We start from the raw sequence: 17,487 nt of genomic DNA, 5'->3' as shown, positions 1-17,487 counted from the left end.
ATATTTAAGAAAGGGAAAAAGGAGGATACTGGAAACTACAAACCAGTCATTCTCGCCTCAGTCCCTGGAAAAATCATGGAGCACCTCCTCAAGGAATCCATTTCTAAGCACTTGAAGGAAAAGCAGGTGATTAGGAACCATCAGCATAGATTCATCAGTGGATGTGGTATATTTTGACTTTAGCAAGGCTTTTGATATGGTCTCCCACAACATTCTTGCAGGCAAGCTAAGGAAGTGTGGTGTGGATGAATGGATGAAGGTGAATAGAAAACTGATTGGAGCATCGGGCTCAGAGGATTGTAGTCAATGGCTCAATGTCTAGTTGGCAGCCTGTATCAAGTGGAGTGCCCCAGGGGTTGGTCCTGGGGCTGGTTTTGTTTAATGTCTTCATCAACGACCTAGAAGATGGCAGAGAGTGCACCCTCAGCAAGTTTGCAGATGACACCAAGTTGTGGGGAGAAGTAAGATACAATGGAGGGTAGGGCTAGGATTCAGTGACCTAGACAAATTGGAGGATTGAGCCAAAAGAAATCTCATGAGGTTCAAAAAGGACACATGCAAAGTCCTGCACTTAGGACAGAACAATCTCATGCACTGGTACAGGCTGGGGGCTGACTGACTGTGCAGCAGCTCTGCAGAAAAGGACCTAGGGGGCATGAACGGCACGTGCCCCCAGTGGCTGGGGAGACACAGCTGCACTGGCCGCCACGGCAAAAACATGGTGGCAGTAAGCTGGGAGCTCCCGCAGACCCGGCAGCAATGGGGGCGGGTAAGCGCTGACCATGCGCAGTTGCCACCGACACCATTAGCGGGAGCCAGCGGCAATCATGGACCACCCGCAGATGCCACTGGCAGTGTCGACGGTGGGGTGGCAAGCAGCGACTGCCTGCAGGTGCTGCCGGCAGTTTTGGCGGTGCCTTTTTGTAGGGGGTGCACCACCACACTCGGGGTGCATGTGCACCCGCATGCACCCCCTATGCGTCGTCCCTGCTGGGCAGTTAACTTTGAACAATAAGCTGAATATGACCTAGCAGTGTGCCCTTGTTGCCAAGATGGCTAATAGCAGATTGGGCTCCATTAGTAGGAGTATTGCCAACAGGTCAAGGGAAGTGATTGTTCCACTCTATTCAGCGCTGGTGAGGCCACATCCAGAGTACTGTGTTCAGTTTTGGGACCCTTACTACAGTGAGGACGTGGACAAATTGGAAAGAGTCCAGCGTAGGGCAACAAAAATGGTAATGGGCTGCGGCACATAACTTCTGAGGAGAGGCTGAGGGAACTGGGCTTATTTAGTCTAGGAAAAAGAAGACAGAGGAGATTTACTAGCAGCTTTCAACTACCTGAAGCGGGGTTCGAAAGAGGATGGACCTAGGCTGTTCTCAGTGGTGGTAGATGACAGAACAAGGAGCGAGGTTTTCAAGTTGTAGCAAGGGAAGTTTAGGTTAGATATTAGGAAGAATTTTCTCATTAGAAGGGTTGTAAAACACTGGAACAAGTTACCCAGAGAGGTTTTGGACTCTCCATTCTTCAAGGTTTTTTAGACCCAGCTGGACAAAGCTTTGGCTGGAATTATCTAGTTGGGGATGGTCCTGCTTTGAGCAGGGGGTTGATCTAGATGACCTCCTGAGGTCCCTTCCAACCCTAATTTTCTATGATTCTAATTATGTGGTGGTTCCAGGATCAAGGGGAAGAAAGCAGATCTGCAGAAAGTGCAGTAGTTATATTTGAGGTGAGGGTCCTCTATAGACTACCAAATCAGGAAGAAGTGGAGAAGAGTCTAGAGAGGCATCTAACTCTCCAGGAATAGTAAATCTTGCATCTGTGGAGAGGCTTGGACTAGATGGATCTTAAGGGCCAGCTAGAGTTTGATCCTTGATCCTTTCCAACCCTATGATCCTATGGTTTGTGCTGGGTTTTATTTTTCATAGAATCATAGAATCAGTGAGTTGGAAGGGACCTAGACAGATCAAATCCAACCCCCTGCCATGAGCAGGAAGGAGCTCTGAGGGTGGCAGGGGTCAGAAGACCCCAGCCAGGTGCCTATCCAGTCTCCTCTTGAAGATTTCCAGGGAAGCTGAGAGCACCACCTCTCTGGGGAGCCTATTCCAGGCTCTGGCCACCCTTACAGTGAAGTAGTTCTTCCTGATATCTACCCTAAACCTATCCTCCCTCAGCTTGTGGCCATTGTTCCTGGTGACTCCAAGGGGGGCCCTGGTGAACAGACTTTCCCCGAGTCCCTGCTGCTGGCCCCTGATAAGGTTGTAGGCAGCCACAAGATCCCCCTCAGTCTCCTCTTGCGGAGACTGAAGAGATTCAGGTCCCTCAGCCTCTCCTCATAGGGCTGGCCACGGACGCCCCCAACCACACGAGTGGCCTCCTCTGGACCCTCTCCAGGTTCTCCACGTCCTTCTTGAAGTGCGGCGCTCAGAACTGGACCCAGTACTCCAGCTGCGGCCTGACCAGCGCCGCATAGAGAGGGAGCAAGACCTCTCTGGACCTGTTAGTGATGCCCCTGTTGATGCATGACAGGGTGCGGTTGGCTCTGCCTATTGCTTCGTCGCATTGGCAACTCATATTCATCCTGGAGTCAATCCCGACTCCAAGATCTCTCTCTGCCTCTGTGCTGCTGAGAGGGTCAGCCCCTAACCTATAACCATAATGCTGGTTCCCTCTCCCCAGGTGCAGCACCCTGCACTTGTCCTTGTTGAACCGTATCCTGTTCAGATCCGCCCACTTCTCTAACTTATCAAGGTCTGCCTGGATGCGGTCCCTGCCTGCCAGTGTATTCACTTTACCCCACAGCTTGGTGTCATCAGTGAACTTGAACAGGGTGCTCTCTTCACCCTTCCCTGCATGTACCATTTCATTCTTGGCCTGCAATGCCCCACATCACATTTTTGCAGTTATAGACTAGTTCTAAGTAGAAACTGCCAGTTGTTCAGTGGTTTTGTGATAAGAACAACCACAAGAGGCCTGTCTGAGCCCAGACCCATTTTAACTTGCTGCCTAAATTAGATTTGAAAAAAACGGTTCTGAAGGGTGACAGGCTTGTATACAAACACATGCTGCCTCAAGTCTCCAGAACCATGCCAACTGTATAAACTAACTTAGCATTTCTGTATGTGGTGCTGATCCCCTGCAAGTTGTCTGGCAGACAAGTGGCTGCAGATGCCTTTCACCAACACAGGCAACACAGGTTCCCTTTTCTAATCAATTGCTCAGCAGAGCAGCCCTGCATAGACCTTATGGTGAATCATAGGAAAGCAGGACTATAAGGGACCTCATGAGGTTATTTAGTCCATCCCCCTGCTCAAGGCAGGATTATTCCTGACTAAACCATCCCAGACAAGTGTCTGTCTAACCTGCTCTTGAAAACTTAATCTAGTCCTCTGATTTAACCTTGGGCAAATCATTTAATTTCTTTAGGTTCCCCCATGTATAAAAAGGGATAAAGATACCTAGGTGTCCTTCTAAGGTGTTTTGATTTAAATATCAGCTATACGTGTTTATATTAATGTTTTTAGCTGTAGAGCCTAGATATTACTTCAGAAATCTCCCCTATAAAACCATATATAGTTTTCCTGCAAGTAATTCCAACTTCTGTTAAGTATTTAGCTACCTACAGAATTCATAATCTATTTCTTCATCTTCTTCCCTAAACTATTTTCTTTGAAGATACAAAATTGACTTGCAATCTAAGGACAAGTTTAATAAACATAGAAACCCATCAAACAGACATGGCAAAACAAGATTTTAAGTAGTCTGATTTTCACAGTAGGAACCAATCTCCTTTGTTCATATGCACAGTTCTATCATGTGTGTTTCCTATACCTTATCTACACCATGCAATTGGCACAAATTGAGAGCATGTCTGTGTGTCTAATACAAGCAGCAGGTACTTATGACCAGTGTTTTCTTTCATTGGCAATTGCCTTAAAAGCTAAGCTAGTTTTGATCAGGTAAATCACCATAAGAGAAGGTTCTTGCAGTTGTGTCTCATTTTCATCTAGTCTGTACCGCTTAGGGCATAGGTAGGAAATGTGGTAGAACACAGCATGCACATAATCAGCCGTTCATACAGTCTGTTACTCAACTTCTGATTTTGTTTAAACTGGTATAAATCTCTCCACAGATTTACAATGTAATCAGAGTGGAGTTTGGACCTGTATTTTGACTCATCACTACGCTCCAATCTTTGGTCCCTGCAGCCCTGACTTTCAGTGTCAGAAGCTACTTTGCTTTCAGATCCACTTCAAGCTCCTCACATCTGCTGTTTACATTTGTTTCTCATATCACAGGCTCCTTCCTTCCCTCTCCCTCAGTCTGAGAAGAAACAGTGTCCAAAGTGACAAGTCCTTCTCCATATATATCAAAAAGTCCAGTGACTATGTGAGCCCAGCAGGCACAGCCCATTGGGCTAGAGTTTCATAGTTTCATTGTAGTTAGGGGTCAGAAGGGACCTGAATAGATCATCTAATCTAACCCCCTGCCACTGGCTGGAGCACACACTGGGATTACACGACCCCAGACAGGTGTTCATCTGGTTAAGGCATGCAAATCTTTATAGCCAACACATAAAGGAGTGATATGGTTGATATCATATCTGACTGTCTTTGACTCTCCAGCACATGACCATGTATCTGTTTATAGCTGGATCACCTAAGATAGCCTTCTGGGCAAGCCTTCAACTCATGCTTCTGAAACCATAGCAGGGTATCTTAGCAGCTCTACACCCATGCTCTGAAATATGAGTAGCAGGATTTTCCACAGGCTTGTTTCCTGCTGTAATTTCAGGCATTTAACAGAATTAAGCATTTTTATGTTGAAGTGTAAAAAACACTAGAGACTACACAGAGGTATATGTGCATTATCTTCAGACTACTAAAAAGAGAACATTTAGGCCATTATAGTACTTTAATTCTTGCAAACTAAGAAAGCTGAAGGGTCTAGGGAATCAGGAGGTCTTCTATTGGGTTCAATCCGGTCCTCAGAAAGATGGGCTCAACACCTCTTGCCTTCAATAGAAGAATGAGACTGGAATTGGCTCACCAGTGTCTAACATGTATGATAAGGGCACTGCTTTTAATTTGGTAAAATACTCTGCCCTCCAAACTAGGAGATGAGGGGAAAATTAGTTAGCTTGTTGTGGTAAGCAGGTAAAAGCATTTAAAGACTACCTGTAAGGGGGTGAAGAGTATGCCAGTAAACGTTCCCTCAGGTATGTAACAGTGAGGAGAGTCTAGGAAAAGAAAGCTATATAGCCTGTCAATTTTCCTGACTTTCCTCCTGTAATCTGAATATGAACATGTAAAAGTCTAATCTTTGCTATTAAAGATAGCACTAAAATTAGCAGTGCACAGAGTGGGCCATAAAAAGACAAGTCTGACAGATTTCAATCACCTCTTACTAGAAGACAAAAAATGAGATCAGTTTAAAATTCCTTGTTAGGCCATTTACTGCTAAGTTTATCTGAAGACAATTTGTAATTTAAAAAAAAAAAGAAACCCAATATCTGTGTGCACAAATATGTACTTTTGTTCTCCTACATTTGTGAATACCAGTATCAGGGAAGAAAAGAGAAGGGACACATACAGGATACAGGATAACTGCAGTAGCACTGTCAAGAAGGATCCAGGGATTGTGGTGGATCCCCATCACAACATGGGTCAGTAATTAGATTGTCTTAAAAAATAAAATTTTGGGTTGCATTAGTAGAAGCATTGTATACAGGATATAGGAGGTGTTTGTGCTGGTTAGCCCTCTGCACCGTGTTCAGCTGAGGACACTGCATTGTAAAAAGAAGCTAGAGAAACTGGAGAGGATCCAAAGGAGAAAAATAAAGATGATAAGCAGTCAGAAGGGAACCCAGGTGGGGAAAGGCTGAAGGATATATGTTTAGCTTAGAGAAAAGATTAAAGGGGAGATGACATGATAAATGTTTTTGAATGTTTTACTTTAAAGGCTGTCATAAAAGAAGATGGAGAAAAAATCTCTTTTGCCACAGAGAGAATGCATGGCAATGGGTTTAAATACAGAAAGCAGGATTAGATGAAATCTTAAAAATAACCTTCCTAAGAATAGTAGGATGCTGGAACAAGTTGTCTTCTTTATGGAATTTCCTTCATTGGAAGTTTTCAAGAAAAAGCTCGACAATGCAGAAACCACAAATCTTGTATCAGTACAAGAGGTCTAAGTAGATGATCTACAAGGTACCTTCCAAATCTGTGATCATAGTGGTGAGTACAGATTGGTCAATTTTACATGTAAAGAGCTATTTAGATACCTAATTGGCTAGTTGCTTACACAGTTGTTTAATTTGTAATCATGAGTACAAAAACTATGCTCTTAAATATCTCTCTGCAACCAACCATATATGTATTTCAGCTTGCAGGGTTTGGACCTCCTGTATTAAAAAAAGGATTTGCAAGTGAATCATTCAAGCAGATTAGGAGTTATTATTTTTTACTGCATGTCATAATTCTGTTTCTGATTTGGTGTTGCTTAATTATTGCTGAGATAACATGAAAATAACCATTTCAAAATTGTTGAATAATAAACAACTGTGTTTAAAAGAGATACTGTAAGGTGATACTTGTTGTTCAGACCACATCTAGTGGAAAGATTAAATCTGAGACTGAGATCTTATTGCTGTATATTCAGAACTTGGGAACACAAATCCCCTTTGCACTGAATGCTAAGCCCTCTCCTGCAAAATGGTAAATTCAGGGAAAGCTGAAGGCATCCAACACATCACATTATCAAATCCAGTAATTGCTTTCTAATCATGAGCCAAAGTTCATGAAATCATAATAAACCTTGGTGCTGAAGGAAGAAAGATGCTACTAAGTCTAGTTAATGATCACATTTGATTTTCAGCACTCAGTGAAACCATATTGTTAATTAAGGGCTTCTTTATTGTACAGTGAGCTGTGATGGGTGGAGCCATATGCCTCAGCAAAAGCTCATGGAGACATTTAAATTCACACCTGTGGGAGCTGCGCTACCCTGCAGGATGGTAAGCAGCATGCTGGGACATGGTTTTATCCTCTTTGGAGAGGCTAGCATTCCTCTGGGGCACTACAGGGGGTAGTGCTTGAGTACCAACCACAAGGACAGAAAGGGCATGTCCACATCAAGTCACACACTGCAACGGAGCATTGCCCTGGACACAAGCCCCACACATTCTCTCCTACTCTGCCTGTACCACATGCAAAAATAAGGTCACATGTGAAGCCTGATAACTGGGTTCAAAAGGGGACTGGACACATTCATGGGGAAGAGGTTTATTAGTGGTTATTCAATGTAGTAATTAATACGGTGGAGCTTCAAATTTAGGACTTCCTAGGTCTCTGAATGTTGGAAGCTCCAGGGAAATTAATATTTCTGGATATACCCTGCTTAAGTACCCATCCCTTTGCATCCACACTCTACCACTAAAGAGACAAAATGCTGGGCTACATGGATCTGTGGTTTGACCCTGCATGGCATTTCTTACATTCTTATGTTTTTGGCATGTGCCCAGTCCTGCTTTCTAGCTCTCCATCTTGGGTTTGCCACATTGAGTGGACCCAGCATTGCTCCAATAGCAGTTACACAACATTTCTTTGGCATGCAGCATGCACAAAGTGAGAGCCTGTGGGTGAAGCATATTTCATGGTGATGTTTCTTGTCATGCTCCAGCCCAAACTGTTTATACTCAGCCTTTCCACATCCCTCTCCAAGGTGATGGAGAACCTGCCCACTCTATATTAGTATATACCTGTGTAAGCACCAGCTACACCAAATATCTGTGACTTAGGGCCTTATTACACATTACACTTTGAGCTGATCAAATTGTTGTTCGGTGTTCGTGCTAGCTCAAGTTTGGAGCAGACACATCTTAAGGCTAAAACTCTTCGCTGACTGTTCCCTACCTGCACAACTGTAACTGACCACTAGAGCAGTGGTTTTCAATCTTCTTTCATTTGCAGACCACTAAAATTTTCAACTGGAGGTACAGATCCCTTTCAATGGTAAGTATAGTGATCAATCATAGTCATATTTCATGGAACCCTTAGACATAATCTGCGAATCGCCAGGGATCCGCTGACCACAGTTGAAAACCACTGCACCAAAGGACTAGAAAGCAGGGGCCTAATTAGGAGCTACAGCTGTGAGTTGCCACTACAGGGCTGGTGAGCCAGGACAGGCTTCTACTTCTGTTCTGAAAGGGGTGGGGGGACATGAAGCTGGGAGGCGGAGAGTTAAGGAGATGGTGGTGGGTAATGAAATGGGAGGTGGCAAGGAAATGGGGGATGGAAGATGAGTGGTGAAATGAAAGAAGCCTTTCACTGAAGGATAAAATAAAAAGTAAAAAAAATAAGGAATTTAAAAAGAAATAAAGAGGAAGTAAATTAAAAAAGGTCTCATGTTTTAAGAAATTGGGATTGGGTTGTGGGTGGGGGTGATAGTCATGCTTCCTGCGGTGATTGTGAGGTGGGAGTGATGAGGGAAGGCACTTTTGGGGGAGCTACTGCCCCTGTCCCAGGAAGGAAGCCCCAGCTTTCAAGCATTCAATCCAGCCCCCTACATTGTTGTCCACTCATCCCTCTTGGACCCATCCGTGCCCTGTGACCTGGCTAGCTAACATATGCTTTGCAAGCTGTTTCCATAGGGTTGCATCCCTGGGGGTGGGAGTTGGCTTGGTGTCAGAACTGCCCCCTCAACAGTAGAGTTCAGGAGGTAGAAACTAAAAGTTTGCCTGCACAGAACAGAAGGGTCAGGGAGAAGATACTGCATCCTGGGATGCTTAAGGACTGCAACTTGGGTGGTACATCTATGGGGAGTGGCCATGCAGTAATGGAGCATGAGCTGGGTAACAGGGGTGAGCGAGAAACCTGCCCTGTAGAGGTTAACTTTAAGCTGCCTTCAGTGTGCTTAAAACTAGTTTCACCACACAATCCAGGGGTTAAGAACTCCAGGAGCTGCCTAAAATTAATGTGTAACAAGGCCCTTAGCTGCAACCTAGAAGTGGGCTGTGATCAGGTAAGAGTCTGCCCTATGCCAGTGAGAGGTTTAGAAATGATGCACTCTATAGTAGAGACTACAGCGCAGCCTCGGTCTGCATGCGGTCTACCAATGCCGTCCCTCTCGGAGAAATGAAGAATTCTAATTCCATTGCTGGCCTAGACCTGGGGCTGCATTTGTCCCTAAGGCAGACTAACTAATCAGTGCAGTTCTCCCTTAAGTATTCTGGAAATGAGGGAGGATAAAGAAGGTGATTAGTCCTGCAACATGTACATGTTACTGTAATTGACATTGATTGAACTGGTGTTGTTCTAAAATACAAATTCAATAAAAAATGAACTGCCAATATCCTCTCTGCCACTGGTATATTTTAGCTATTCAGAGGCACAGCAATTTGCAGGCAGAGAGAAATTAGACAGGCTGGATCAATCACTTTGCTGCTTGCATAAAGCACACTGGAGGGGGACTCCAGTTCAGGATGTGAAAAGCAGGCAGCTAATGCTGTATGGGGGAGGGGCAAGAGAAATAACATTTATTTGTATTTTATGTTCTGCTGCCTAACCATTCTTGGTGCACACACTGGTAGGGACAGCTAAGCACAATTCAGATTCACCACTCATTCTTATACTTTTGGCCCAGTTTTCTATTGCCATGTTCTGTGCCTGGTTATTCACCTCTGAGCAGAGTGAAATGCTACCAAATCAAAATGGCAGCTGATTACCCCTCCTTTGCCCTTGCACAGCACATGTGGAAGTGATCAAACACAGTGCAGGCAAAGGAAGGCTGGGGAAATCAGATCCTTGATCTTCTTCTTTTGCCCAGATTCTTTTCAATAAAGGCTTGATCCATGGCCCCATAGAGCCAATAGTGACAAGCTTTCCTCAGCTTGGAAACAAAATCACCCTGTTGGAGGCATTTTGTTTTTTAGATCTTTAGTGCTAAAATATAAAATCATTGTCCCGGTGTGCCTCTGTTACCACTTCCCACAGTGACAATACAGAGCAGACAAGGCATCTAAGCTAAGAACAGGTCAGCATGCCTCCCCATAGACTTCTGTAAAAGCCAATTAGGCTGTTACTTGATTTTCCTTTTTTCTTCCTGATGTACAAGCAGCAGCAGTTAAAAATCTCCCCTAACTAGGTTATGTTAATTTTAAAGTAAAATCTCTATGCATTGTTGTCTAACTGCTTTGTTGTTAACATGACATCAGGCTTCAGCCTGCAAACAGCCTGCATCCAGGGAAGGGTCACTCATCAAAAGCGCAAGGTCTTGTTAAACAAGGGGGTGGGGAGGAAGCTGACCCGCCTTTCTGGTAGTACTACTCTGTGCTGAAGCAGATGCAGCAGCATGTATGTAGGCGGGTGCAGAAGAGAGATGCTTGTGGTCCAGACTGCTCTGCTAATATTTATTTGAGCTCTAACCATTTCTTAACTCAGCCTGTCTTGAACAGCAGCTTGAGGGACAAGCAGAGCATCACATAATGCCTACGCTGGCAGAGGCTGAGCAGTCAGCCAGGCAGATATGATATGCAGAAACAAAATTAACCCTTTCAAATGCCAGGCCATTTAGGCAGCTGGATAATTAAGTACCTGCATATTTCAGAATTATGTACAGAAGTACATACTTTTATATGCACATGTGCGTATTATTAGCTTTTGCTTTTCTGGTGCCATTTTTGTTATGTGATTCTACAAGAGGTGCCCTACATATGCATTATGTGCATTAGGGATGCTCAGTGGGGCCAATGAGAACTCAGCATAGGAAAGTTCTGCTTGCAGAATTAGACCTGCCAATTTTGATTGGTCTCATCTCCTAGGTGCATGGTCTTTGTGATGGCCTACTTGCTGCATGTGGCCAAATGATATATTGCTTCACTATGGCATATAGATGGAAAATATCCTCAAGGAACTCCATGTTGCCATTAGCAAGGAACATTTCCTCCCAACTATAGAACTGACTTAGCTCCGTAGCAGGGCTCCCACTTTTTAGACAGAGTCAAGAAAACCTCAGCATCTGCTAATGGCTGAAGGAGATGAACAGCAGCACTCTTGTATGGAAATGATACCCAAGATACACTGTCACAACACTGGTTGAGTTCCACTGCTGGAAACGGATCCCAGCCAGCTATTGGAGTTATTCTGACACCTTTATCCTGAGCTACAGGTGGGAACAGAAGCAGAAACATCATGAAAAAGCTTCTATCAAATACCAGCACTTTTCACAGCAGTATTTTAGCCAAGTCTGCCCCTACCAGATTTCCAGGTTCCTATTTTGAAGAATGAAGAAACTTTGTTTAGAAATTAACTCATGGTTATTTATACATTAGGTTGCTTTAGTTGTGCCTAAAGGCACCCAGGAAAGGAATAAGTACATGGCTTTGTTTCATTCTCTATTTTTTCTGCATTTTTGTTAGAAAAATAATAGTGGAGGGAAAAATACTTATAATGGCTCAGTAGCCCTTTTGCTAATCATTAAGGCTAAGTACAGACCAGTGGCAACATATAGGGGGTGCATGTGTACCCCCTGAGAGTGCCAGTGCCCCCCCTGACAGGCCGTGTTCGCTGCCTAGGCGAAGGGGGCAGGCAGGAGCGCCTTAAACTAGTTTATGTGTAACTTGTGTCCTTAGCCTAATAGTAGGAAACAAGATCATCCCAACCAGTATTTAAAAGGGCCGTATTGTCAAGTGATGCACTAACTTCAACCAAAACTTCTACTAACTTCAGTGGGAGCCCTCTGCTGGCATCTTGGTCTGGAATTCAGTCTATTGTAATAAAATACCATGGGGTTTTTCTCCATGGGGACCTTACTGAAAAATAAATTAGAGGGTGGATTTAAAGCAAAGTACCTATTCTTGAGTAACTCTCTGTGTGGACATTCTTATTCTGCACTCAAAATGTGTTTGTACAGCTAAGCTTAATGCACTTCTAAAGTGGAATAAAAAGGCACTCACATGTGGAATAAGAGTATCCGCACAGGCAGCCAGTGTGCAGCAGCTATTTTAGCTATTCCTTTCTCCCCCATCCTTTATATAATGCAGGTTACCCAAATAACTTTTTTGAAAACAGCTAAAGCATTTGGCAAAAATTTGTGTGACCCCTAAAATGCCCCTCCCCGCTTCAGTCCTGTCCCTGGCACTTTAATTCACTGACAATTTTAAAAGTCCTTCTTCCAGCCAAAGCACAAACCCTGAACAAAGCATCTGAATGAACAATTACTTGGCAGCAGCCACAGTAGCAGCAGCTTCTTGTAAGTTATTTTAATGGATTTATCACCCTGAACTAAGCCCTGGCCATCTGTTCCACACTCTAATTACAAATGCAGAGTGAGCTAATTCACAATTGCATCATAAAAAAGTAAAATATAAATGATTTAAGAGCTGGTGGATGTCATGTTTCACACACCAATCAGGGGAAAATTGCTCTCCCCTTGATGGACTGATTTCCCTGATAATAGAGTGCCTCTTTCCTGGCAGGAAGGCATTCCTTAGGAGCAAGACTCACCCTGGTAGGCTCTGTTCCTGCTCACTCTGCCTAGATGTATTTTTAATCGTTAATTGGTAATCACACACTACTGCTTTACGATTTAACATTTTCTTCCTCCCTGAGATGGGCCCAAAGAGATGAAATGTGGCATTTTTATGGAGTTGCTTCAGGCAGCAGGACACAAAAACATGCTATTCCTCAAACCACCAAAACTCTGTTCCTCTTTCTTCTCCATTGTGAAAAGTGACACATCACTAATTAAAACATGCACAAGATAAAACTGCTGCTGATTTATTACCTGGGTTCAATGTTGCTCGTTAATACTGTGCTGGTATTTGGTTTGCATTGGTATGTTCTGGCTTGAGTGGGTGGAAATGAATTCCCTGCTTGAGCCTACAATGGTATTTCAAAGAATTATTTTAAAGCACTTTGTACAAACAATATCTGATCAAAAGTAGCTGTCATGTTTTAGTAATGATTTCATATTCCAATTTCATTTTACTTTTCTAAGCACTCTACATAGATTAAGACTTGTATGAATATTAAATCTAATTGGTTGTCCTTACTGTCCTCAGGGATTCCCACATTAAGAAGTTGGTGCAGCAGAAATGAACAAAAAGTAATATTCAAAGGCCTGATTCAGCACTCCATATTCCTTACGGATTAAACTCTTCCACTACCAGCATTGTTGTTCCACCCAAAAAAGGAACTTGTCACCAGCAACATCCCTGGCTTCGTGCATCCCACCCTAGGTCTGCAGTAGTGTTAGTGGAAAAGTTGATCTACCAACTCTGTCTTTTTTAGCCCTTTTGGATTGGGACACCCACTGAAGCTGGTGGACCTACCAGCGGGATCTGAATGTGCGTCTCCCGGTAGAATGCCTTGGCGACTAGGCTATAGGCTATCTAGGGGTTCAAGAGCATCTATCTCAGTTTTGCCTCTTAAAGCTGTTCTGATTTTTAAGAAAAGTTAAAAATGTATTAGGCTAGAGAGAGAGCAGCAGGGAGCTTGATTCTGTGACCTAGTAGTCAGGGCCTGGAGAGGGAAGACCTTGGTTCCAGTCCCTGCTCCAATGAGGATGCGTCTACACGAGACGCTAAATGTGCAGTAAACTAATTATACTGCACATTAACAAGTCATGGCAAAAGCCAAGATAATGTGCAGTAGAATTGATCTACTGCGCATTAGCATCACTAAAAGGCTGTGCACCGTTGCTACTGCTCAGTAGCACCAGTTTCTGCAAATTGAGTTAGTACCTGTTAATTCAGGTACTAAACTTATTGAGCAGCAAGAATGGCGCATTAATGCATGTGTAGATGTACCCTGATTTAGTTTTAATCATATTTTCCAATGGATGTTTAATATACGATGTATAAATATTCATTTATTCTGGGCTGCGTGCTCACTGTTAATGCCTTTGTGGATTTAGCCCAAAGTTACTTTAAAAAACTGGGACTTAATTGTCTAAGCCTCTTGGGCCTTGCAATGCTGAGCAACGCACTGCCTAAAAATCTAATGCTCATATGACACTAATCAGAGCTCAGTGCTAGGCATTTCTGAAAGCCCTGCTAGATGCCTGGGTGAGACCGTGGGCATCAGAAACTCCTTAAAAATGTGGCCCTATGTGACTTACTGTACCTCTAGATGTCTACCTACCTCTAAAAAGTTGTCCCCAAATGTCTTTTGCATAAAGGAGATCTGAATAAAAAGGAATAAAAGAAATCACTGCTGTTACTTTTCTATCTAACATTACATTCCTTTTTTCAGATGTCTCAGATAGATTGAAGATCTGAATGAGGACAAGGGTTAACTCCCACCCCCATCCCATATCATAATCAAACAAATAATAACACAGGCAAGTGGCATTTTACTAGAAATAGGGAAAGTCTGGAGAGGTAATTAAGTAATAAGAAACACTGAATCTAGATAAGACTATTTTCTGTTTCAGCCACAAGAGAACTTTATAATTTTATTTGCATACCAATTGCTTCTAAAACACATTTTCTTATCTGTTATAATTGTATTTACACATAATGATCTCTTAATTAATACACATTTAAAGGATATTCTTCTTCTCCTCTTCCAACAAGGACACCGTTATTTTTTCCCCTGTTGATTGGAGTCTGCAGTCTCTCTTATGGTACAGAGGAGCTGTAGGAGCCACATAAGGGATTCTTCAGCTAGGCTGGACACACACTGAGCCTGCAGGTCTCTGGCTTTATAGCTAGTGGGTTGAGTAACGTGTCACTCCTCCATAGCACCATGTAAGGGTCTATCAAAATCCCAACGTGGCTTCAGCTGTACTTTGGAGACCTTTTCCTCATACAACACTGGCATCCTTTGTTAAAAAACAAAAAAGCCAAACTTGTGCACTAACAACTGAACTGAGTACACCTTTAAAAAAATCAAAAACCCTACCCCAAGGCAGGGCTTTTAACCTGAAAAGAGAGATATGCCAGAGACTCCAGGAAGCCCATTAGGGTCTTTGTTATTGCTATAGATGTGAAAGGTCTAGAAACAACAATATGAATCATAAGCAGTGATAGGCAGTGGTATAACCCCCTATGGCCTTGTATACACTAGAAAGGCTATTCAGGTAGAGATACGCTGGCAAACTCTAGTGCTGATGCAGTTTATACAAGAATAAGGCAATGAAAGGACTCAAAGGGACATTTTTGCTGCTGCATCTACACGAAGATTTTGTTAGCATGGCTATATCAGTTAGAGGTGTGATTTTTTTTCTAAGCTTGCTAATTGGCATAGCTGTTTTGGCAATTTTTTATGCAAAGGGATTAGGTGGGCAGGCAGACACACAGACTGCTGGTGAAATGGCAAACGCTAACACATATAATACTTTGGTTTCTTATGTAGTCAACCTATAAGAGCTGTGTGTTTTAGGCTAAAGATGTGTGTCTGTCTCCCAGTACTTCTATTGTGCCTTCAGAGGGATAAGCTCTACAAAGGCAAAAAGCATCTCCAACATGACTGATTCATTTCAGTTCCACAGGTCAAGGTTCACTTATTACAGATCATATGAGGCACTGTCCAGTTATGTGCTTGGGGACTCTCATGTTTTTAAAAGATGAGCAGAAAGAGATTTTTTTAAACAGTCCAGTGCCAGCTGCTAACTGCACAAAGAAACAGGCTTTCACCAGAAACCTGCTCTTAAATACTCAAAGACATGCCAAGAAATGGCAAGAGACAAAAAGGCTTTATAATAATAGTGCAGAACACCTGGATCCTCTCAGACAGTCCCCCTTCCCTTAAACGGCATCATTATGCCCTGTTATAAATCCATGGTGCTTTCATACCTTGAATACTGTGCCCAATTCCCATACCTTTTCACACCTCAGAAAGGATACAGAAAGGAACTAGAGAAGGTACAGAGAAGGGTAACAAGGATGATTAGTGGTATTTAGGGGATTCCATATGAGGAGAGACTAAGGAGGCTAGGCCTATTCAGTTTAGAAAAGAGATACTTGGGGGACATGATAAGGGTTTATGTAATATCAAATGGTGAAGAGAAAGTAAATAGGGATTTATTCTTTACTATCTCTCACAATATAAAAACTAGGGATCACAAAATAAAATTAGTAGGTAGTAAGTTTAAAACAAACAAAAGGAAGTTTGTTTTCACACGGTGTGTAATTAAAATGTGGAACTCATTGCCACTAGAGGTTGTGGGAGCTGACAGTTTAGCCAGATTCAAAAAAGGGATTGGACAAATTCTTGGAGGAAAGGGGCATCAGCAGCTCTTGTGTATGGGAGTTCGGGGCACAGCCTCTGAATCAGAACTTCCTGGACTTTAAATGCTGGACGCTACAAGTGAGAGAGAAACAGTGGGAAAAACTGTGGACATACCCTGCTCATTCCCCCTTTCAGCCTCCATTCTCTGCCACTACGGGCATTGCGGGAGGTGGGGAGAGGCACTTTAATTAGTGTGGATCCAGGAGTTACTCTAATTAAAATGCCTGGAGCATCTCATGTATCAGCACCCCATGTTTCAAAATATGGCAGGGGCGCTTTATCTAAAGCTTGTCGAACAAACTTTGAAGTACCTCTGTTGTCATTTTGATGCCCAGGGTTGCTTAAAAACAAGATGCGGAGGCTAGCTGGAGCACAGTAGTTACCATGCTCTGGCTGCTCTGACACACTGTAATTACAGTGTGTCAGAGCAGGGTCCTGGCTTGTGTACAGACACCCTGTATGACACTCAGCAAGATGGACCTATAGGCTGACCCAGTAAATGGTAGTCTTATGTAAGCCAGATCAGTCATATTTGAGTGATTCACATATCATTGCCAAATAAAGGATAAGCCATGCAGCTGTCTGATGCTTCTTTTCCATCAAAAGGTGCTGCTTCTCCACTCAGTTGCAGCATGCCAGTGGTTCTGCATAGCTGGCCAGAGAAGTGGTACCCTTTGAAATAAAAACTGCAGCAATTAGATGTAGCATCAGAGAAGTCCCACATGGCTGTTCACTAAGGGTGTATATAACCCTCCCAGCTGGTCTGCAAGCCCTCATGAACTATCTGGGTTCCACTGTGTTTGCTAGAGTTGGTTTCTCTTTAACTAAATTACCCAGCAACAGACATAAACTAGAACTAACCTCTTGTATTTTAATACCGCAGCTCCTTTAGGGGTTGGGTTCCTGATGTGAATTTGTGACTCTTTATATGCCCAGCACCCACCAATAATATCCCATTCACCATGAAGTGCCACGAATTCAATCAAAGAAGTATGTCATGCATGTTCCTTTCACCAAATTCAGCTCCTGTTGAAGGGTTCCTTTTCAGCTGTTTTTTTGGAAATGGATGTGTACATATATATACACCTGACCCACCTAACTGCCTGCAGGCTTCAGCACTGATCTACAGTGGTTGTCATGTTACCAGTAAAGCAGGTGAGGCATCTAAGTAGACAAATCCATACACAAGGAGTGATGTTTATAGATTTACAATTAAAAAATAACAGTGCGTAGGTTTGGCGGGGAGAAACCA

The sequence above is a fragment of the Crocodylus siamensis genome, chromosome 5, assembly GCF_052110815.1.
Source record: "Crocodylus siamensis isolate JL-2025a chromosome 5, ASM5211081v1, whole genome shotgun sequence".
Taxonomy (NCBI): domain Eukaryota; kingdom Metazoa; phylum Chordata; order Crocodylia; family Crocodylidae; genus Crocodylus; species Crocodylus siamensis.
The sequence above is the reverse complement of the archived record's forward strand: the minus strand, read 5'-3'. Positions refer to the sequence as shown.